This window comes from Balaenoptera acutorostrata, chromosome 13 (assembly GCF_949987535.1).
Source record: "Balaenoptera acutorostrata chromosome 13, mBalAcu1.1, whole genome shotgun sequence".
NCBI lineage: Eukaryota > Metazoa > Chordata > Mammalia > Artiodactyla > Balaenopteridae > Balaenoptera > Balaenoptera acutorostrata.
Window position 1 is genome coordinate 79,897,867 of NC_080076.1, and position 25,015 is coordinate 79,922,881.

Genomic DNA, 25,015 nt, shown 5'->3' on the forward strand with positions numbered 1-25,015 from the left:
TAGAGGCATTGCTCAAACTCCTAATCCGGATCCCAGGGTTGCTGAAAGGACCGCCATGCCCAGCCAGAAGAAAACTGTTTCACAGGCTTTGCTCTCCCAGAAGCCCAGCGAGGAGGCTGGACCCAGTGACAATACAACTGGTGGAGCTTCTTTGCAATCCCAGGGCAGAGGAACGCTGGAAAGGAACTCAGAGACCCTTTCCTCTTCCTGCAGAGAAACTGAGGCCAGATGCAGAGAAGGAACTTGTACAAAGGCATTCGGGATTACACAGGGATTAGTTACCATCTGAATCCACAGGCACACACAGCTGCACCTGCAGGTGGCAACTGGAAACTGCGTCAGGGGACAGTTCACAAGGGGTTTGCTTTTAGAACCATGAGCCTGTGCAGAGTAATGCAGGGCAACAGAGCAAAGCTCTTACTTGAGGCAGGATGCATCTATAAAATGAACAAGCAATTGCCAAACACACTTCTTTTCCTATTGTAAAGTTAGGCAAGCACATGTATCACTTTTTTGGAAAATGTAAAATGTTTCAAATAAGCAGGCAAGCAAAAGCAAACCCTACCACGAGGAATGGCTTCAGATTTTTGAGCATTTCTGATGCATCGGACAGGAGACCAAGCCCTTTCCTTCAGTCATGTCACTTAATCCCCACAAGTGCCAAAAGGAAGTGCTTTGGTTGCGGCCATTTTTCAGATAAGGAGAGTAAAGCATAGAGAGGTGAAGGTGATTGCTGAGGATCAAAATCTAGCCTTTCTGTGCTTTTCACTTAATTCTCTCAAATGAGCGTTTTTCAGCAACAGAAATTATTCTCCTACGACATCACTTTTAATGGCTGCCTACAATTCGGTGGTAGAATAGACAGAGTATCTTTGATGGCAGGACTGCGAACTTTTTCTTTAAAAGCCAGAGAGTCAATACCCTCTCCTCTGCAGACCCCTGGTCTTGTCGCAAGTCCTTGGCTCTGCCTTTGTAGCAGGTGAAAGCAACAACAGGCAATACATAAACCGTGGGCATGGCTGTGTCCCAATAAAACTTCATTTACAAAATCAGGAGGTGAGCTGGATTTGGCCTGCGGTCTATAGTATGCCTCGTTTGCCATCCCATACCCTACAGCACTGCCAGGACCTTGTTATCAATGCGTAATAATAACAGCCGTTATTGCTGTTGTTATTGTTGTTGTTATACAGTATAACAAAATAGCTGTGACAAGATAGGGTCTTGTATCTGCAAGCCAACTCATCAGGCACAGACAGCAAATCCTGGAGAGCAATGATTCTCAAGCTGTGTTGTGTTTGAGAATCTATGGAGCTTGTTAAAAATGCAGGGGGGGGACCCCACCCGGGGGGGGACCCCACCCCAGAGAATCTCATACAGACAGGCTGCATCAGGGCCCAAGAATCTGAAATTTTAATGAGCACTCTTAAGGTGGCCCTGATGAGGAGGCTGGGGGGCCACATTTGGGAAAACACTTCTAGATGGGTCATGGGCTGGAAAGCGAGAGGAGATGTCTTGGGGGAGACAGGCCAGCATTTGGAGTAGGGAGGAACAAGGTGGCACCCCTAGCAGGATAGCTCTTGGGGCCTTGTGAGGATCTCCCTGGAAGGGACGGTGACGCGGTTGAGTGGTAAAAAGAACAGACCACTAGAAAAGCATCTACTGCGTGCCAGGTGATTCCCATGGATTAACTCAAGAACTCAGGTCCCTTTCCCCCAGATTAGAATGGTGACAGGAGGAGCAGAGCTTGCCTAAGACGCTCAGCTTGCCGGCATCAGTCTGTAATGTTGCCACTTAGTCACAGAACCTGAACAAGGACCTGAGTTTGGAAGATTGGGACACAGAGGACGAACCAAGCTCAGAATGGAGGAGGGCCTCACGGTGTTGGAGGCTCAAATAGGTCCGTACAGGGAAAAGCTGGGCTGCCCAAAGAGCTCTGGATTCTGTTGATGGGCTGATTTCCCAAGGGCCTCTAGGATAAGTTCTAGAATTTCCAATTCCAGGCCAGGGAGGACTGATTCTCAGAATCAAGGTCACATGACCCACTCTACCCACAATGCACCTGCATCAGGACTCAGGCTCCTGATGCCTGACTCACCTGCTGTGGTTTGGCCAAGAGATCCCGGCAACTTTATCCTTTCACTCGGTGGCTACCCATCTGCATACAGTTGGCACTTAATAAATGCTTGCTGATTTCCTCTGGTACCCAAATCATTTTCCTTTCTCTCTTACAGTGTTTTAGCACTGAGAGTCATGCAAGAAAAGATTTACTGTAGGTTTATCATGGGTGGACACCTTCTGTACTAAATGTGTTACATTCACGGAAAATAATTCAGTCTTCAAGCATCCTGGTGGTAACCATGAGATAATTCGTGTGTATTTTGCAGAAGTTCTGTGTCTGCAAAACGTTATACTCATTCTAGAGAGGTCTGAGCCAAGTCTCAGGAGGGTTAAATGATTTTTTTCCCCCAAAATTGTAGAGTTAAGAGGTAGAGGAGGTAGTATTTGAATGATTTGTTTAACCTATTTAACCACCATGTCACAAGCCTCTCTAGTTTCCAAACATTCTCTCACGTGTGCTCGCCTTTGCTCCTTACAGAAGTCTGTGGCTCGTTAGGGTCAGGTGGTGGTTCTTCAAAGTGTGACTTCTAGACCAGGAGCGTCCACAGCACCTGAACTTGTTAGAGGTGCAAATTCTCAGGCTCTTTCCCAGATCCAGTGACTCAGAAACTTGTGAGGAGGAACACCCAGCAGCTTGTCCAAGGATACACAGGAAGTGGTAGTAGGGCTGCCTCTTAACACCATTGTTCGGGGTTTCTCATCAGAATCTCCTGGGAGACACTGCTTTTCCCTAGACCTTATAACTCCAGAGCTGGAGCCCCAGAATCTGCATTTTCACAGACTCCCAGGAGACTCCAGAGTTTGCAAATTACCTCCAGAACTTCCACTGGACTAAAATCACACAGCACATTCCTCTTCCCACTGCCAAATTTCCTTCTTTCCTTTGTCCCCAGACTCCCTAGGCAGGGTACAAACTACTATGTACAACTAACCAGTTGTAGAGAGAGGCTTAGTTTGGTGCAGGGAAATCAGAAGAACCCAGGTACCCTGCCTTACACCTCTGAGTTCTTAAGCTGTTTCATTAAAAAAAAATTACAAGTCATCCACAGATGTTTATTATATGACTTTCAAACACTATAGAACTTTATAGATTTCTTAAAAGTGAAAGCTGTTTTTCTCCCGACTCTTACCCCCATATCCAGACCACCCTCAATTACTGTTAACAGTCTGGTGTGTAGCTTTCCAGACATTTAAAATTCGTATTTAAATATATATATGCACATGTACACTCAGATGATAATTCAAAACAGAAATGGGACTATATTATTCTTATCATACTGTGGCACGACCCTCTTAACAGGATATTGTGTACATACATCTCTGTGTATGGTGTGTTTTTCAGGGCATACATATATAGCCCCTTCTTGCTAAAGGATATAGGGTATTCCACTTCCGGAAGTATCTTAATTGAATTAATTAGCCTCCAATTGATGGAGATTTTTGTAGCCTTTATTTTTCACTCTTACAAAATGTGGAACCCTAAACATCATCAATCACCTTGAAGAGGAAATCCTGGGTTCCTGCCTTCTGTCCACTTGACGATCCTATTCTATCCTTTTCCAGCCAGACTTTTCTACGCCTAAGAGAAAAACTGACACAGAATGACAGCTACTTGTTGTCATTTCTGTTTTGTTTTTTTTTTCCTACCCGCTTCTCGAGGATAGGGGAAGGTAGAAAACTGAAATGAAAAGTTTTTCTTTTCTTTTCTTTTTTTTTTTTTTTTTGCCAAGGTGGGATGACTGGCATGAATGCCAATTTGAGCTTCAAGATGGACACTCTGGGATGCTTCTGTCCATACCATTTTTCGAGGGAGGGGAGCTGCTTTTCCTGATTGAAAGATGTGGCCGTTGGCAGAGACAGGGTAAGTGGGTGACTTTTCCCAGGTTGAGCAGGAATCATGACAGAGACTGGGTTAGCTGCTCTCCATTGCTTGGTGTCCTTTTTCTTTCTTTCTTCCTTCCTTTCTTCCTTACTTTCTTTTTTTTTTCTTTCCTTCTTTCTTCCCAGATGAACAATAATTATAATTTCATTTTTAGTTCCCAATTTAACTTCTAGTATGAAGCCCCACTTGCCAGAAATTAATCTCATTCTTTTTTTAAAATTTAATTTAATTTTTAGTTTTTTGGCCACACTGCACAGCATGCAGGATCCTAGTTCCCCGACCAGGGATCGAACCTGCGCCCCCTGCACTGGAAGCGTGGAGTCTTAACCACTGGACTGCCAGGGAAGTCCCAATTTCACTCTTTTTTGATGTTCTGCAGCCTCTTCCTTGAAGCTGATTCTGAAATCTGGAGTCTTTATATAATGGCAAGGTATGGGATGGAGATGGAATTGAATTTACCAATTGAATGTATTACATTTATTCAATGTAATCTGTTGATGGGGGCATCCATCAAGAGTGAAATCTTCCTGTATGGCTTGCTGTTATTTTCTGAGGTCCCCCCAATCCCATGTGATTTCAGTATAAAAGCTGCACTGCCGGGGGCTTCCCTGGTGGCGCAGTGGTTGAGAATCTGCCTGCTAATGCAGGGGACACGGGTTCGAGCCCTTGTCTGGGAAGATCCCACATGCCGGGGAGCAACTCGGCCCGTGAGCCACAGTTACTGAGCCTGCGCGTCTGGAGCCTGTGCTCTGCAACAAGAGAGGCCGCGATAGTGAGAGGCCCGCGCACCGCGATGAAGAGTGGCCCCCACTTGCCGCAACTGGAGAAAGCCCTCGCACAGAAACGAAGACCCAACACAGCCAAAAATAAATAAATAAATAAATTAAAAAAAAAAAAAAAGCTGCACTGCCACCCCCTCCCCCTCCCCCAGCTCCCTATGACTCAGTCCCCTACTCATCCCTGAGTCATTCGAGAATGGAAATCATGAGTAAAACCTGGCTTTCACCCAGGTGGTGACAGAGCACGTCCAGAAAATCAGGGATTCCCCATTCTGCCAGGGAGGCGTGAGTGGAGACAGCCGATTCTCCATGGTCAGGAGGGAGATGTTTCAAAGCTCCAGGCCGCTGGGTTTGGCAGGAGAGCCTGTTGTTTTGAGAAACTGTGCATTGTAACACTTGTGAGAGAACAGAACTGTCTTCAAGGCAAGAGAAATAACAGCTGAAATAGACAATGCAACAGTGGTGAGCTATGACCTCACGTCCCATTGGGGTCATCCTCTTAATTATCCATATGTTAAAAACCCATTTCTCTTCTTTATCAATAATAATAGCTAATTTTGTTGTTATTGTTGTTGTAAAAACAGCTACTCTGTTTGGGGCACTTAGAATGCTTTATTCCCTCCAATCCTTAGGACAACACTTTTGATGGGCATTGTTGTGATCTTTATTGTAAATTAAGGAAACTGAGGCTCAGAAAGGTTAATAAGCACTTTGTTACACAGTCAAGAGAATATGGCCCCCAGGGCTGGTGAATGATTGTGGTAAGCACAGAATTAATAGTCCCAATGCACATGAACAATCATTACTAAAAAGGGACAAATGCTTCTGGCCCCAAAGCTTGTATTAGTTAACTACTGCTGTGTGACAAATGACCCCAAATATCAGTGGCTGAAAACTACAGACATCTATTATCCCACAGTTTCTGTAGGTCAACCATCTGGGAGCAGCTGAGCTGGGCAGTTCTGGCTCAGGGTCTCCAGTGAAGTTGCGGTCAAGTTGCCAGCTGGGCTGCAGTCTCATCTGAAAGCTTGTCTTGGGGAAAATCCATTTCCAAGATCACTCATGTGGCTGTTGGCAGGAGGCTTAGCCCTCATCAAGTGGGTCCCTCTATAGGGCTGCCCCCAAAATGGCTTCTCCCAGAGCAAGTCATGAGAGAGAGAGAGAAAGAAACAGGGAGAGAGGAACTGCAATCTCTTTTCTTACCTCATCTCAGAAGTGATGCACCATCAGTCTTGCTGTATGCCACTGGTCACACAGATCCACCCTGGTACAATGTGTGAGGGGACCATAAGGGTGCATCTCATTACTAGAAAATCTTCGAGGTCTTCATGCAATACAACACATCTGAGGGCTCAGTATCCTTTGCTTCTTTTTCCTCTCCATCCACCACTTGGACGAAATTCAGATGTATTAAAAAAAAAAAAAAAAAAGAAAGGGACGCTTCTCACCGAAGTGTGGGGAGATTCAATCTTGATTCTTCACAAGAACATCACCCAACAGACTTCCTTCCTGTCAACTCAGTCTGCTCAGCAAATGAGCAGTTTACATTATCCTTTCCCTCACCCTCTTGAATCCAGGATGCTGGTTATTCCAACTCTGCCTCCATCACTCTGCCCCCCATCTCAAAACCAGCTCTCCACCCAGCTTGACCTCTCTGTCTCAGAGGCTGAACCATGTAGACTGTAAGACCTGCATTCCCTTGACACTGGATTTCAATTGAGTTTGCCCAACAGGAAGCACCAGCAGGAGATTGGAGGATGGAGAGAGAGAGAAGGGTTGCGGTGACAATGCCTCTATCCCCTCTCTGCTTCTGCATCATCATTCTGAGAATGGTTGTGGCCCTCCATGTCTACACCTCTTATTGGGCAGCCTCCCCCCCCACCCGGCTCCAACTCTCACTGGACCCTGAGACCTTCATTTTCCTCCACTGCCCCTTCGGTTCCAGGGTTGTTAACAACTTCCTGCTGTTGGAAATCCCTGAGTCCTTTACCATCCCCTTCTGGTTCTTTTTATCAGGCTCACACCTCTGTAAATAACCCCTTTAGAAATGTCTCTGAGTGTAACCATCTGAATGGAATTCTTTTTTCTGCGGGGAACCAGGCTCATAGAGAATGAAATGGCCTCTGACTTCCACACCTTTATTTCCTCACATTTCGAGACAATCCTTTAACTATGTCCCATTGTAGAGAAGGGCATAGGGCTTATTTTAGGAGACACAGGACTTGAGAATCCTTGAGCCATATTAGGGAGTATAAATACGTTGGATTTAGATGGCCGTGACCATGACAACTGCATCACTCCGCTAGTGTCATCAAGAATTTTATGGACGTTTAATGTAGAATGCATGCGTGTGGGCTTTCAAAGGATTCCCAGCAGATGATTACTTAAGGCACTGAGATTTGAGGAGCCTGAGGCAGTTCTTCCTCACCCCCAAAATGCTACCAATCCTACCAAAATTGATCACAGTTTGCTCTCTGGGTCATAGAACGCTGTGTATGGCATCCTCTTTATTATACTTTTTAAAATAAGAATCTTTATTGGTTTTTCTTTCTGGGGAAGGATAGTTAAATAAATCCAGATTTTAAAACTTCTTTTCCCCACTTTGATGAATCCTCGCTCTGGAGCCCACCTCCATCTGCACCAAGAAACATCACAGCTGAAGACCCCTATAGGATGGTTCCCACTCCTGATGGGTCCCTGGTATACAATCTGGTTGGCCCAGGATGGGGGCTGAGGGCTGGCTTGTCCCTGATTCTGTGACTGCCTTCGCGACTGCCATGTCCAGAACACCCTGCATTCTTACAGATAACTGACTTCCCGAGTCCTGACCGATTCTTAGGATCCCTATTTCCTTGCTGAGTGACTCCACTCATTTATGTGTTTGTTCATTTATGTGTGTATTCAACAACTACTTATGGACTCTGGTGGTTCTAAGCACTGGAGAAATAACAGTAGACAAAATGGACATTATAGTGACACTAAGTATAAGTAACTTATGTAGCATGTTTGAAAGGGATGAATAAAGCAGGGTGGAATGGAGTGGGAGGTATGGATGAGGTTGGGATTTTAAACGGGATGGTCAGAATAGGCTTCCGTGAGGTGACATTTGAGCAATCAGTTGGGAGTGAGGGGACGTCCCAGCCTGCTATCCTGGGGAAGAGTGATCCAGGCAGAAGGACAGCTTGTGCAAAGGCCCTGAGGTGGCAACCATAGGTTAGAGGAACAGCAAAGAGGACTGTGTGTCTGGAGGGGAGGGAAGGGAGGGAGGGAAGGAGAGGTGTAGGAGATGAAATCAGAGAACAACAGGTGGAGGGTGAGGAATGATGGAGCCTTTCGGTCATAGTAAAAAAATGGATTTTTATACTATTTAGTCTAATGAAAAAGAAGATTCAGTGAAACACTTCCAGAAACACTCTCTGTACATTTATGGAAGTGCTGAACACAGAAAGGGGCTAAAGCATCTTTCCACTTTGGGGAGAAGAGCTGAGATCATTATGCAGATAAAGCAAATAGGAAGTCTCAGCTGGTCCATGTACGAATGCACACATGTGAGCGTGCGTGCGTGCACGCACGCACACACACACACACACACACACACACACACCATACTCTCCTAGAAACAAGAGTGATATAAATAGAGAAGTGGCGATGGTAGCAGCCTGGAGCCTTGGGCTGATGTCGGGGGAAGCCGCAGCACTAATACTAATGAATTCTGATGATTTGGAGCAGTCATTAAACTAATAAACCCATCTGCAAATTAGCACAGCGGCTGCAGCCAGCGAACATTTAATCAAGCCGCCTTCATTATTTTAGACACGGCACACTTGGCGGAAGTGACTGTGGGAGACATGATCGGGGACCTTCATCTGATGATTTTATCACTTGCCTGCCAGAGCGTGAAGGAGTCGGTGTCATGAAGTTGCTCTGTTGGTTTTTTCCCTGCCAGAAGGGAATGCCTGGGAAGGCCAAGCCTTCTTTTCCTCTCTAATTACACGATGCCCTTCTTTTCACAAATACCTTGTGGTGCATTCATTATTTACTGTTTTGAGTTTACTTCTTAAGTTTTGTTATTTGACCCCCATCTTCTAAAGGAGTGTCTTTGCTTTGGTTCCTCCCATTTTCTCCCCACCTCTCTCTTCTCCCCAAACTTGATTCCCGCCTCCAGCCTCCCCTGCCTTTTCTCAGTAACTCAGTCCTTGAAAACCTCAGGTCAGGCAATTCCCAGCATGAGTAGGGAGGATGGTGGGGTCCCAAGAGGGTCCTGATTCCTCTCTTGAAATGTCCAGCCAAATTCCTCTTCGTCACCTGTCCCCTCGTCCCCCGAAATGCCACCCTTGCTGACCAGTTCGCATCATTATCTGTGATCTAATTAGATTAGGGTGACCAACTTGTCCAGGATTTCCTGGGACTTTCCTAGTTTGAGCAAAGGAAGTCCCACATCCAGGGAAAGCCCTTAGTCCCTGGCAAACTTGGACAGTTGGTCATCATGTCAGAGAGTCACCACCATTTCTGTCTCATATTGGGCTTGTGCTTCCCGGGTGTAATTTGGCTTCATGTATAATTTTTATTATTGATAAAGGATGAAATGTTAACAGTTCCTAATAAGTCTCTTTCTCTCTCTCTCTGGCTCTTCCTCTCCCTCTCCCCCTCCCACTCTCTCTGTCTCTCTCCTTCTCTCAATCTCTGTGTGTGTGTCTCTCTCTCTCTCTTTCTCTGTCTCTGTCTCTATCTCTATCTCTCTCTCTCCCACACACACACTAGCCTCTAACCCACTGTATGTTAAAGTAGGTGGACTTTGGCTAGAGATTATGGTTAGATTTATTCAGTTTTTTAACTGAAGTATAGTTGATTTACAATATGGTGTTAGTTTCAGGTGTACAACAAAATGATTCAGTTATATACATATTTCTAAAGATTATTTTCCATTATAGGTTATCACAAGGTACTGAATATAGTTCCCTGTGCTATACAGTAAATCCTTGTTGTTTATCTATTTTATATATAGTGCTGTGTATCTGTGAAGCCCATACCTAACTTATCCCTCCCTCTGCTTCCCCTTTGGTAACCATGAGTTTGTTTTCTATGTCTGTGAGTCTATTTCTGTTTTGTATATAGATTTTTTTGTATTATTTTTTAGATTCCACATATAAGTGAGATCAAGATTTATTCAGTTTTGCAAACTTATGGTTACCAAAGGGGAAAGGAGGGGTAGGGATAAATTAGAAGGTTGGGATTAACGTATACACACTACTCTATATAAAGTAGATAACCAACAAGGGCCTACTGTACAGCACTGGGAACTATACTCAATATTTTGTAATAACCTATAAGGGAGAAGAATCTGGAAACGAATAGCTATATATACATATACATATAACTGAATCACTGTGTGTACACCTGAAACTAACACAACATTGTGAATCAACTATACTTCAATATAAAATAAAAATTTACAAAAGGACAAAGTGAAAAAAAAGAATCAGAAAAAGAATAGCTATATATACATATACGTATAACTGAATCACTGTGTTGTACACCTGAAACTAACACAACATTGTGAATCAACTATACTTCAATAAATCGAAAGAAAAAAATTTATTCAGTTTTGAATCCTCTGAAAGTTTGCGTGAGATGCGTGTATGTGTGTGTGTGTGAGAGAGAGAGAGAGAGAGAGAGAGAGAGAGAGAGGGATGGGGGGAAGGGAAAGGGAAAGATATTGCATATTTTTTTTCTAAGAAGAGGTTCAAACATTCATCAGGTTCTCAAAGGGGTTTGTAACCCAGAAAGGTTAAGAACCGTGGCTCTGGGACATCCTGAAGTAAGGATGGGGGTGAAAGAAAACACAGTCAGGAACAGAATCTCAGCCTCCCCATCTTCTGTCTTTCCTTCTTTGCTTCTCTCTCCTCTCTTTTCTTTCTCTCTCCTTCTCACTTTTGTTCTATTCTTCTCTTTTCGTCTTCTCTCTCTCTCTCATCTCCTCCCTCGCCCTGTCTTCCTCTCTCTGCTTCTCTCTGTGTCTGTTTCTCTCATCAAGAGGATTAAATGAGCGAGTGTACAACGCCTGGCTTCTGATAATATTCAATCAAATGTTTTGTTATGTTTGTTACCATGCCTGGTAAATTCCATAAACCCGGTTGCATACAACACCCTGATTTTAAAAAGATTCAAACTGCCTTTCCTGAGTGCATGGGTGGAAGGAAGGATGGGTTCCCAGCTGGAAGGTGCTGACGTGCCCTTGTTCAGATACAGACAGGGAGGCGTAGGGAGCTTGAACGTCACGTTCAGGATGCCCCGGGGGTCGTCCTCGGTGGTCCCTGGCCTCATTCCCAGGCCTGCCTGGCACCAAACGCTTCCTTCTTAGGCCCTAGCCTAGATGGCTTGAGGGGAACTCCTGAACTTCAGTTTTTCCTTATTACAAAAAGATGGATAATCCCTGTGTTTTCTTCCTAATGGGAGGATTTGGGATGGAATGAACAAACCTACTGGGGAGCATTCTCTAGAGGCAAAGAACATGGTGAAGAGTCTGGTCATCACTGTGCTTACCCTCAGGTATTTCCTTTCCTCTGCCTTGGATAGAAATGGAAAGTGTGTGTGTGTGTGTGTGTTTCCTTCTGCTGAACCATCTCCCCATACTTCCCAGAGGCAGTGGTCCTATGGAAGCATAAGAGGGATAGTGGAAGAGGGAACATTCATCCTACAAAAAAAAGAATTCAAAGCTAATCACTGTTCTTACCTTTGCAAACACTTCTGTCAGGTTGGAGGCTCAGGGAATCAGGGCATGAAGCTGCAGAGACTAAGTAAGTAAATAAACACACCATTTGAAGATGATGAAGTGGTTGACAGGAACCTCGCTGTGGGTGGGTTAATTGATCAATATTTGCTGAATTCTTGTATTAGATGCCATCCTGAGTCTTTAGAAGATGTCGTTCTTGCTGCAGAGATAATGGAAAAGGTCTTTAGAAAGCCAAGCCTCCTGTCCAGACATGTGGCAGTTTATTCCTTTTCTGAAACGATAATGCCAGTTACTATTGATTGAGCATTCAATGGGTGCCAGGCATGCCATGTGCATTACTTCATTGAATTCCCATGTTGGTGTCCACAAGGAAACTGAGACTCAGAGAGGCTAAGTGACTTACCGGCTGGAACTCAGCTTTCTGTGCCTTTCTTCACCTGAGTATCAGTCAGGATGGGCTGATACTCAGTATCAGCACACTGCGATCTCGAATGTGCACACAGATCCCCTGAGGTATCTTGTCAAAATGCAGTTCTGCATCTGTAGCTCTATTTCTGTTTTATAGATAAGTTCATTTGTACCCTTCTTTTTAGAGTCCACATATGAGCGATATCATATGATATTTGTCTTTGTCTGACTTACTTCACTCAGTATGAAAATAAACTTATGGTTACCAGGGGGTAAAGGGTGGGAGAGGGATAAATTGGCAGATTGGGATGGACATATACACACTACTATATATAAAATAGATAAATAATAAGGACCTACTGTCTAGCACAGGGAACTCTACTCAATACTCTGTCATGGCTTATATGGGAAAAGAATCTAAAAAAGAGTGGATATATGTATATGTATAACTGATTCACTTTGCTGTACAGCAGAAACTAACACACATCGTAAATCAGCTATACTCAAAGAAAAAAATGAAAGAAACATTGATTAGAATAGCCCAAAAAATGCAGATTCTGGTTTAGTAGACCCAAAAATCTGCATCTCTAACAAGCTCCCAGGTGAGGCCTATGCAGGTGATCTGCAGGTCGCCCTTTGAGTAAGAAGGGACCAGGTTATGCTGCAGTAACAAACATCCCCCACATCCCAGCGGGTGAAAGTAACAAGGACTCCTTTCTTGTTCATCACAAGTTGAGTGAAGGGCTCCATCCCATGTCATCCTCACTTTAAGAACAAGGATAATGGAAGAGCTATCATTTGGAATAGTGACACTCACAACAGCAGGAGAAAAAGATCTCTGGGGAGGTCTCACACCAGCAATTAAACGCTCCAGTGAGGAAGTGATGCATGTCACTTCTGTTCGAAGTTCATTGGCTAAATTTAGTCACACCATCCCACCTAATCACAAGGAGGACACGGATTGCCTACAAATTTAGGAAAGATGGGAGGCAGGAATGTTTGGTAAGTGTCAGTAAAACTATCACGACCTGCCTACAAAACCATCCATCAAGGGCTTAACCAGCACTTCTTAAGCAACTAACACCAAGTGAGGTACTATGGGTGGTATTTAACAATTCTTTGCTCCCTCTCACGTGAACTCTGGTTACTTCAACAATAAAAAAGGAAAATATGCAAACAACAGCTCATGCACGCACACACACAAAAAGCACATCAAAAGTTTTGCAACCTTAAAATATGCAGTAATTACAAACGAGCTTTTGGACTTATGCAAAATTTGAATTGCACAAGACTTTCCAAAATAAAACATTGCATAAGCTGGGAGTGTCCTTGTGTTATAAATGGAGATCATTCTGTATGCAGAGTTTTGCATACTGCTCTTCTTTTCTTATCATTTTGTGCTCACAGCTGTCTGTATCTTGGATTTTACAGACTATATCATTTTCTCAGGCTATAATATTCTATTGATACCATGTATTTAACCAATCATTTCTGTTGAATATTTAGTTTGGTTTCAACTTTTAGTTTTTGCTATTATTTTCAACAGTACAGTGACTAAGCAGGTAGGGAATATTTCTGCACATTCCTATTTATTTCTTTGTAACAAATGCCTAAAAGTGGAATTACTCAGCCACAGAATATCAGTACTGTTAAGGGTTTTGACGTACAGTGTCAAAATACTATCATAAAGCTATGCCAGTTCAGAATCCCCATCAGCTTTATTTGAATGTTCATTTCATCAGAGCTTCACAAGAATGGGAAATAGGTTTTAATTGTAAATTTGAGAGTAAAATACAGGATTGCAATCATAGCTTGCGTTTCTTTGGTAACTAGTATGTGGGAATTTTTTAAAAATATTCATTAGTGAATGTTTCCTTCCCTATCATTTATTAGTCCATGTCCCTGTTCCATTTTATTTTCCTTTTGAGCTTTAGGGCTGTGCTTATTCTATGATGACTTTATGTAAAAGAGCACTTAATCCTTTGTTTAACATGTATGTAGCTAGAGTTCCTTTCAATGTGTCTCTTGTCTTGTAGTTGTCATTTTAAAAAGACATTGTGGGATTGTGGGAGATCTGAATTGGTGGGAACTTTACGGGAGCAATTTGACAAAATGTAGCCAACAATTTGAAAATTTAATACTCCTTCATGAAACAATTCCACTTCTAGGAATTTTTCTTAAGGAAATCCACAGGAATGTGGAAAAATACTTAGGTATTAGGTTATTCCTTGCAGTGTTGCAAATGATAGCAAAAAGAGGTCTTTATTTTATTTAATGAGACTTACCCAATCTGTCTTCCTCTATGTTTCTTTTTTATTGTGTTGGTAAATATTAAGTCTCAGCTGCTGCACTAAGAGAGACAAAGATGTCATTTTAATATTCTTCGAGGGGTTTTTTTTCCCCTAGCTAAAAATTGTGTATGGGTGGTTGAGTAAATAGATAGACAGGCAGGTGAACAGATAGATAATAGAGGATGGACAGAAAGACAGACAGATGATGATGATAATAGATGATGGGTAGATAGATGGATATGGATGGAAAGACAATAGATAGGTGATAGGTAATAGGTAGTAGATGGTGATGATAGATGATGGGTAGATTATAGATAGATAATAGATAAATAGATGATAGATTGATTATGGATAGACAGATGATAGATAGATGATAGATGATAGATAGATAGATAGATAGATAGATAGATAGATGATAGACAAATAGGTAGAGGATAGATAGATAGATAATAGATAGACAGACAGATAGGCAGATAGATATAGAATAGATCCGCCTCTTTGACCAACCAGTTCTCCACATTAAATGCACATCAGCATCGCACAGAAAGCTCTAGTCACTTAATCACATCTGGGCTCCTCCCCTAGAGGGAATGATTCAGTTGAGCTGGGTGGGCCCCCGCAGTGGAGGAAAGAACATGAGCAGTGCTCTTGGGAACAGAAGCCGAGAATCAGAGAGAACGAACAAGGGGCAGCTGAGTCCCCACCAGGTGGAAAGCTAAAGAGTAAATGAGCAAGTTCCCACCTAACGTAGAATAGAGCCCGCACTCCTCAGCCTGGCCCCGGGCTCTTTCCCCACGCTGCCCTGGAGCATGGCTGAGAGCTCTCCTATAACCAGATGGCCGTAACTTTGGGTTCTCTCCTCCATCTTTCCCCCATGGCTCAGTCTTCTCCATCCTTTTCCTCACCTCACCAGGGTGCCCCCTCACCTCCTCACCCCTGCTGTGGGTTGTCAGTAATTCAGGTCCTTCTAGCTCATCTCGGAATGGGACCATGGAGGTGGCGACATCACCTTCCGAGCATGGTTTCCCGTTCCTCTTAACCTGTCTCCTATGTGTCATGATGCCGGAAGGTGACGTCTCACTCTGCCTTGAGCTGTGCTAGCAAATGTCCCTTCTAGTCCCCCAACCCTAGTATATGACAGGGAACATACTGGCCCTACACACGAATTGTTACCCTGGCGCGTTGAAAACCCAGAGAGAGCTTTTGTTCCTTGCCATAACAAGAAGGCAGCATATGTGATAGATGTTGACTACACTTACTCTGGTGATCGTTTCACAATATACATGAATATTGTATATTGAATCATTAGGCTGTACACCTGAAACTAATAGAATGTTATATGTCAATTATATCTCAAAAAAAATAGAAAGTAGGTGTTAAACCTTAAATAAAGGTACACTTTACTTAAAGAAAAAAAAAAGATAGTAGCATAAATTTAATGAGGACCTAACATGTTCCAGGTATTGAGATGGGCATGAAGGTTGGGACCCTCTCCCTCTGGTCAAGGATCCCTCCAGCTCCAGGTCACCGCAGTCCCCACCGCTCCCTAGTGTTACCCTTAGCTTGCCTCACTCATTTCTTACTCCCATGATCCCTGTGAGCATTTGAGATTCTAATCTCTCTTGTTGAAATTGTTAAGGAGTTTGGAGTAGGTTTGAAGCTGCAGAGTGGCAGAATCCGTCTTGTTATTTATGGGGGAGACAGATCTATCCATGCAATCCCAGTGGAGTTACATAAGAGGTATTTCTCCACTTGCGAACTATTAGGTGAGCATCTTGGATGTGCCTGAAGGGGCGCTGTTCTGGGCCCTCTGATGAGGGTGAGGCAGTTTGCCCTGGGAAGGTACCAGAGCCTCCCTTTACTCACTCTGAGGATTCAGATGGGCTTCCTGACGGAAGGTGGTGACTGAGTAAGAGCTAAACAATCTATCAGGGGTAAAAGGTTCCAGGCAGAAGAAATAGGAATACAAAGCTCAGGCCTTGAAGGCCGCAGTAAGGAGTCTGGCCTTTATCTTAAAGGCCATGAGAATCTGTTGAAGCATTTGAAAGAAGAAAACATTGGATTTTTTCCGATTTGAAAAAGAACTCTCTAGTGCACATATACGTTCATCAAAAGATAATGACATGAACTGTTCAGAGCAGTGATATTTATAAGAGCTCCAAACTGAAAACTACCCAAATGCCATTAGCAGTAGAACAGAGAAATATTTGTGGCATATTCATACAATGAATCCCATGCAGCATTTAAAAAGAATGATCTACTGATGTACAAGTACCCATAATAACATGAAGATGCTCACAAAAATAATACTGAATGCAAGACGCAGACACAGAAGCACGCATACCTTAAAATTCCTTTCACGTAAAATAGCTAGTGGGAAGCAGCCGCAGAGCGCAGGGAGATCAGCTCGGTGCTTTGTGATCACCTAGAGGGGTGGGATAGGGAGTGGGGGAGGGAGGGAGATGCAAGAGGGAAGAGATATGGGGACATATGTATATGTATAACTGATTCACTTTGTTATAAAGCAGAAACTGACACACCATTGTAAAGCAATTACACTCTAATAAAGATGTTAAAAAAAAAAAAAAAAAGAAAAGCAATCTGGGCCCAGTATCTAAAGCAGCAGATTGGAAGAATGGTGTTGTCCTTTCCTCTTACAAGGAAGGAAGGGAGGGAGGGCGGGAAAGAAAGAGAGAGAGAAAGAAAATTATCCCTGTTCTCTGTCATTGTAAACTTCACTCAAACTAAAAATGCTTTGTGGATAATACAATTTTAAAAGAAAAAAAAATTCCTTTCAGATAAAGAATAGAAATAACCAAAACAAATTTATGGTCTTGAAGTCCAGATACCAGTTGCCCTGGAAGAGAGCGGGGCCCAAAGGGTTGATGACATGATTTCTGTTATTTCTCATTGGCGCTGGGTTACGTGATGTGTCCAGTTTGTGACAATTCATCCAGCTGAACATTTAGAACCTGTGTCCTATTCTGCTTGTATACGACACTAATAAAATCCTCCACGTTCAGCACCATATTAGAGATGACGGTGGCTGGCCTGGGGCAAATGTTATCAATCTTAAAATGAATGGAGTTAGGAGATGCTCAGTAAGAGATAAAACCTATAAGGCTTGGATCTTCAGAGGCAAAAGAGGGAAAGCTTTGAGAGCAGGAGAAACATCGCAAGACCAAACCCAAGAGGAGGCAGGTTCCAGGCACCGTTCAGAGGAAAAAGGAGAATCTTTCATCTCAACCCTGTTGGAGCGGAGTGGAAATGGCAGCAAACCCCACACGGAGTTAGGGTTTCAAAGGAACGCAAAGAACAAGGGAAGGCGAGATTTGCTGATGAAACATTTATTCACCTAAAAAAGTAACCCATAATTAAAAGACATGTGTAATAGGAATGCATCTGGGCCATGGAAAGTCGTCCCCCATAAATTTCCTCGAAAGGGTTCTAATGCATCCCTCCCCTCCTCTGGGTACCATCTGCTTTGAAATGCTCCCTGCTTCCTCCTCTCCCTTCCAACCCCGCCGATATCTTTATCAAATTCTTGTTGAAACCTGGAAAGGGAAAAATATTTCCAGCAGTGAAAGCTTTAACTTGTCGCTTCGTGTTCTTCTCGGATTTCTAAAGCACGGAGGCCCGGAGAGTATGTTTCCAATATCCTCTCTCTGCGTGCCTTGTGCTGGCTTCTACACCAAGGAGGCTCTGACCCTGGCGTCTCTAGGGGGAGAGGGGCTTGAAGCTGGGGTCAGGCTTGTCAGAAGGGAAGAGGCCATCCCGCCTTGAGCAGCCCACCGCCCCCCCTCGTTTAATACATTTAACCTGGAAGAGGCACTGCTCCAGCCGAGATTAGATTACGAGGTTGGTGAAGGTGGCCTAATAAATGGCAAATGGCGGCATGTGGGGCTGAGCTAATCTCTGTTGACACGCATCTAATGTGAGGCCCATGTTGAAGGCAGCGGGTCCCGTCTGCAGCCCGACTTTGCCTTGATGACCGAAGGGGGAGGTGAGGCCCAGGGAAAGCCACTGGGATGGCTGTCTCTTTCAATCGTCTAGTGCCGGGAGTGTGCACGTCATTATTTAAAGGTCTCCTGGTACCAGCTAAATGTCCCTGCTTCCTGTGGGCCATGAGGTCGATTTCATCTTCTCAGAGCAAGCTTTGGAGGATTGCATTTCTCTCAAATGTTTTCATGTTCTCCTCGCTGGAAGTGTGAGAATGCTATCATGCATTCATTCAACAAACCTGGTTGGATTCTGTCTCCGTGCAGGACCCTTGCATGAATGCATCAGGACCCAATTTTTAATTCTCCGTGATGATCACATAGATAAGGATGTACATCCAGTTCTACCACCTTCTCACTGGACAGATCAAAACTCCCTGAGTAGGGCTTCCCTGGTGGCACAGTGGTTGAGAATCTGCCTGTTAATGCAGGGGACACGGGTTCGAGCCCTGGTCTGGGAAGATCCCACATGCCACGGAGCAACTGGGCCCGTGAGCCACAACTACTGAGCCTGCGCGTCTGGAGCCTCTGCTCCGCAACAAGAGAGGCCGCGATAGTGAGAGGCCTGCGCACCGCGATGAAGAGTGGCCCCCGCTTGCCGCAACTAGAGAAAGCCCTTACACAGAAACGAAGACCCAACACAGCCAAAAATAAATATATTAATTAATTAATTTAAAAGAAAACTTTAAAACTTCCCGAGCCTCAGTTCCCTCATCTGGTGCTTGTCTGGTCCCTTACTCCAGGGCCCAGCACATAATAGTTATTTAACAACCATTTATAGAATGAGAGCATCTGTAGAATAAAGATTGCTAACTAGACATACACACAGTAGAATTGCATGAAACGAGCCATTTATCCAAATGCCATGCTATACTCTATATTTTGTGGCAAAAAGTTTTACAATCCCTGCTCTCCCCTTGTTCCCATCCCACTAGCTTAAATGTAAGATTCACGAGGGCAGGGACTGTTGCCTTTGTTCACCTGATAAAGCTCAAACACCTGGAATAGTGCCTGGATCAATGTTAGGAGCATAATAAAGATTTGATAAATTTTTATCAAATACTGAATTGAATGAATGAGTGAATGAATAAATGTGAATGTCCTGTGGATCAACCTTCCTGAAAAATGTGGAAGGCAGACCATTGAACTATTTAATAGTTCTGCTTATCATTTCATTTTCCCCTCTCCTTTTCAATAAGATCAAATTCTACTACTTTTAAAATATTCATTGATCCATTGCACATCAAGTATTATGTACTCAGGCTCTGTAGACAGGGAATCTGAGCTTGGATTCCAGCTCCATCAGTTGCTGGTTCAGTAACCTTGGGCAGGACGTTTAATTTCTTGGGGTCTCCATTTGCTCATTTGTAAAATGGAGAAAATAACAGCACCTAACTAATAAGGTTATTATGAGGTTCAAATGAATTCATATACATCAAGAGCTGAAAGTAGTTACCTGGCAAAATCGTAGCTCATTATTCATGAGTATTGAATAATGTTGATATTTTAAAAATCTAGTTGAGAGAATAGAGAAACAATAATAATATTAGAAAAGAGAAAGGGAGAAATAGAGAAATGAGGGCTTAAAAAAAAAATCACTTTATTGATGGGACTTCCCTGGCGGTCCAGTGGTTAGGACTCCACACTTCCACTGCAGGGGGTGCGGGTTCGATACCTGGTTGGGGAACTAGGATCCTCCTCGCTGCCTGGCATGGCCAAAACAAAAATAATTAATTAAATTAAATTAAAATCACTTTATTGAGGTATGATTAATATTCAAAAAGCTGTAAATACTATTGTGTACAACTTAATGGCTTTGGAGATAACTATATACCCATGAAACCATCACAACAGTCTATGCCATAAACATATCCCTCATCTCCAAACTTTCCTTCCTCTCTATTTATTATTTTGTGTGTGTGTGATAAGAACACACATAAGATCTACCCTCTTAGCAAATTTTTAAGCCTACAATACAGTATTTTTAAGTGTAGGCACTGTGATGTATAGAATTTATTCAACTTGCAAAACTGAAACTTTGTATCCTGTGACCAACATCTCCCCTTTATCCCCTCCCCCCAGCCCCTAGCAACCACCATTCCACTCTTTCTGCTTCTATGAGTTTGACTATTTTAGATTCCTGATGTAAGTGGTACCATGTAGTATTTTTTCCGTCTGTGTCTGACTTAGTTCACTTAGCTTAATGCCCTTGAGATTCATCCATGTTGTCCAAATGGCAGTATTTCCTTCTTTTTTAAGGCAGAATAATATTTATAATATTTGTAAATACTGCATATTCGGTTTGTAAATACCACCTATTCTTCATCCATTCTTCCACCAATGGACATTTGTGCTGCTTCCACGTCTCAGCTATTGTGAATAATGCTACACTAAGCATGGCTATGCAGATATGTCTTCAAGATCCTGATTTCAATTTCTTTGGTTATACACCCAGAAGTGAGATTGCTGGATTCTATGGTAGTTCTACTTCTAATTTTTTGAGGAACCTCCATACTGTTTTCCGTAATGGCTGTGTCAATTTACATTCCCACCAACAGTGTACAAGGGTTTCCTTTTCTCCACATCCTTACCCGCAATTGTTATCTTTTTAAAAAAATAATGGCCATCTTAACAGGTGTGAGATGATATTGAGTTTTTGATTTGCATTTCTCTGATGATTAGTGATGTTGAATACCATTTCCTGTACCTATTGGCCATTTATATGTTTTGTTTTGGAGAAATGTCTATTCAGTCCCTCTGCCCATTTTAAAATCTGGTTGTGTTTTTGCTATTGAGTTGTAAGAGTTGCTTATATATTCTGGACATTCATTCTATCAGATATATGGTTCACATGAGGACTATTTTAAAACTAAAGACTATACTAGATAAACATACACACATATACATATAAAGATATACTATATGTAATGTATATATAATTTGTATCTCAACAAAATGATTAATATTCTGGGGAGTATAATACTGACTGAATTAACTGAAGACTAGAATAAAACAAAGGACATGGAGAACAATTTTCAAAAATGTTGAATATTGATGTTGAAAGATTCAGGAGCCAATTTTAATAATCAACTTTTAACAAGGAAGAAAATGATCATTCCCATGCCATGTAATTTGTTCCTGAACATAGGCAAAAGTGAATCACTTCTTACTTCATTCTTTGAAGCCATCATAACCCTGGTAACAGCAGTGCATGACAAAAGTGGCACAAAAAACAAAGCTACAGACTAATCTCATCTAGAATCATTAATGCCAAAATCCTCACTAACTAATTTAAATAGTATAATAAAAGAATCAACTGCCATGTCCAAGGAGGGCTTATGCTAGGAATAAATATAAAATAGATTATCTAACAGTCAAGGTATGTATATAATAATATATAATAATCTCAATAGAGTCATAAAAGGCATTTGAAAAAATAATTAGCATTCATTCACCAAAAAATCTTTCAGAAAACTTGAAACAGAAGGATAGCTGGGTTTTTTTTTTTTTTAAACATTCTAATGATTACCTATCTCAACACCACATCCAGAGTGAAGTTTAATAGTGACTTACTACAAGTATTTTTGTTGGAATCAAAATAAGACAATGATGTTCACTAACACCATTAACATTTAACATTTTTCCTGAAAGGTCTAGGCAATGTTAAGAACTCATAAAACAGAAATAAATAAGTAGATAAATAGACTCAAAAAGGAGAAATATGGCATTTGCAGATGATATAGTATTCTACATTGAAAACACAAAGGAAACCATTGAAAAACGTCAAAACCCAATAAAGAGTTCAGTTATGTTGCAAGATACCAGCTAAAACATTCACAAATCAATAGCTTCTTAAACAGCAACAAATAGTGGTTAGAAAAATAAAAAGGGTTCAGCCCAAATAGCAACAATTTTCGTAAAATGCCTATGAAAAAAAACTTATATAAAATGTATAATACCCACATGCAGAAAACTACTAAACATTCCTAAAGGGCATTTAAAACGATCTGATTAAATGAAGCGATTCAGCACTGTAAAGATGTCATTTCCTCCCAATTGTTTAAGCTGCAATGCAATTCTAAAACAAAATACCAGTGATTATTTTTGTGAGGTGCAAGTTAGGGAAGGGAGTGTGCCAAAGTAGTTTATTTCCAAGTTCATTTGGATGACTAAATGCACGGCATTTGCCAGTAATTTCTTTGCAAAGGTGAACGTATTTGCTTTACCAGATAATAATGTCAGGTAGCTACAATAATCTGATTGTGTGCATTGGCGGAAAGAGTCAACAGAATGTGCTTGAAGGGATAGGGGAGTTAAGCACAAAAATAGACTTTATTCAATGATTCATCTTATGATAAAGGTGGGAGCACAGATCAGGGGAAAGAAGGTTTGTTCAAAAACAGGGGCTGGGACAATGGGATATCTTGTGTATCCTCATCAGCACTAAAGACCACATTAGAGCTTAATTATATCCCCGTGGACCCCTGCCCTATCTTTTCCAAAATCTCTCCAAACTGCCTTCTTCTAGGTTTTTCAGAGGTACCGGAAGGAAGATGAGAAAGAGAGGAAGGAGGAGGGAGAGGGGAATCCTATGAGGGTGAAACCGGACTGCATTTTCTTTGCCAGGCCCAATTCCAGGTCACTTGAGACAGCAGATGCCCAGGGTGCTAAAAATCCTTCCAACCACACCATAAATGTTTTCTCGGGATCAGCCTGCTTTCATGGGAAGAAACATAAAGCACGAATAACATGTCTGGCCAGCCCACTGCGTATCTGCAGATGCCAGGCTAGCCTAGGAGGCAAGATGGTTCCGTGTTAAGAGGGTCCTGAATTCAAACCCCACCTGTCACTTTACAGCTGTGTGATTTTGAGCAAATGACCCAGCCTCCATTTCCCTATGTGTAAAACAGGAGTTCTGCTTCCTGTCTCACAAGGGATCATAATCATGATTGAATGAGATATGGACCATATCTCCTTTTTAGCCTCTTTGTGCCTCAGTTTCCCCATCTATAAAATGGAGACATTACTTGTACCTGGCTCATGGGATTGCTGTGAGAGTTAACTGACTTAATGCACGTGAAAGTCTTAGAAGAGTTTTATTTTTCTAACCACTATTTGTTGCTGTTTAAGAAGCTATTGATTTGTGAATGTTTTAGCTGGTATCTTGCAACATAACTGAACTCTTTATTGGGTTTTGACATTTTTCAATGGTTTCCTTTGTGTTTTCAATGTAGAATACTATATCATCTGCAAATGCCATATTTCTCCTTTTTGAGTACTCATTGTATGCTATCAATTATTGTATTATGGTCAAATCCAGATATGTGTTAAGTATTCTATTGATAGTGGTTATCATTATTATTAATATTGTTATTACCATTAGTGATATACTTTTATTATATTTTCATTTAATATTTTAATATTTATTATTTCTACCTGATTTTTTTTTTTTTTTTTTTTGCACCTAACAAACATTTTCTTGCTGAGCTGATTTCTCTGTTGTCTTGTAGACAACACTTCAGATGCCTGGTAGCAGCCAGTACAGACAAAAGCTTCATGGAGTTGCCTCTCTCTCTCCAGTTGTCTTCCTAGTTCCATAAAACTAGATTCCCAAATGCCATGTAAAGAAGTTTTCAAGTACTTATCAGCGTGGATCTTCCAGATTGTTCAGTCAAGAATGAGCCCAGGGAACTTCCCTGGTGGTCCAGTGGGTAAGACTCGGCACTCCCAATGCAGGGGGCCCGGGCTTGATCCCTGGTCGGGGAACTAGATCCCGCATGCATGCTGCAACTAAGAAGCCTGCGTGCCGCAACTACGAGAAGTCTGCATGCCACAACTAAGAAGTCTGCGTGCTGCTACTAAAGATCCCGCATGCCGCCACAAAGATCCAGTGTGCTGCAACTAAGACCCAGCACAGCCAAAATAAATAAGTATATAAACAAAAATAAATATTGAAAAAATATGGTTATGAACGAATATACCTTCAATAATCATGAATATGTTAAACTGAGAATTTAAACATTATATTAAGGTATATAAAGGCACTAAATTTACAAATGTACTAAAAAAAAAAGAATGAGCCCATATACTGGGGCAAAGACACCCATCGATGACATGACAGCATTTGAGACTGGAGACCCCCTTTGATGAGTTGTGTTCCATTTGGAAATAAGGAGTGAGACAATGATAATTCACGGGGAGTCAGCCATCACTCTTCCCCTCCATCCTCCCCTACCCTCATCCCAGCTCAAGCCATGAGCTGCTTTTCTTTTTCTTTTTCTTTTTTAAAATTTTTATTGGAGTATAGTTGATTTACAATGTTGTGTTACTTTCTGCTGTACAGCAAAGTGAATCTGTTATACATATACATACATCCACTCTTTTTGAGATTCTTTTCCCATATAGGTTATTACAGAGTATTGAGTAGAGTTCCCTGTGCTAGACAGTAGGTCCTTATTAGTGGTCTATTTTATATGTAGTAGCGTGTAAATGTGAATCCCAATCTCCCAATTTATCCCTCCCCCCTTTTCCCCCCTGGTAACCATAAGATTGTTTTCTACATCTGTAATTTTATTTCTGTTTTGTAAATAAGTTCATTTGTACCATTTTTTTAGATTCCACATATAAGCGCTACCATATGATAATTGCCCTTCTCTGTTTGACTTACTTCACTCAGTATGACAATCTTGAGGTCCGTCCATGTTGTTGCAGATGGCATTCTTTCTTATGGCTGAGTAATAGTCTATTGTATATATGTACCACATCTTCTTTATCCATTCCTCTGTCGATGGATATCTAGGTTGCTT

General features: G+C 42.1%; 1 long non-coding RNA gene across 1 annotated transcript in view; it reads left to right on the top strand.

The window, feature by feature from the left end:
• Nucleotides 1–24,101, top strand: part of LOC103012402 (uncharacterized) — a 234,960-nt gene extending 210,859 nt beyond the window's left edge. Inside the window, exons 4-5 of the long non-coding RNA XR_450824.2 lie at nt 3,849–3,979; nt 23,720–24,101. This is a non-coding gene — a long non-coding RNA (uncharacterized LOC103012402). The remainder of the gene's footprint in view (nt 1–3,848; nt 3,980–23,719) is intronic.
• The last annotated feature ends 914 nt before the right edge of the window (nt 24,102–25,015 follow it).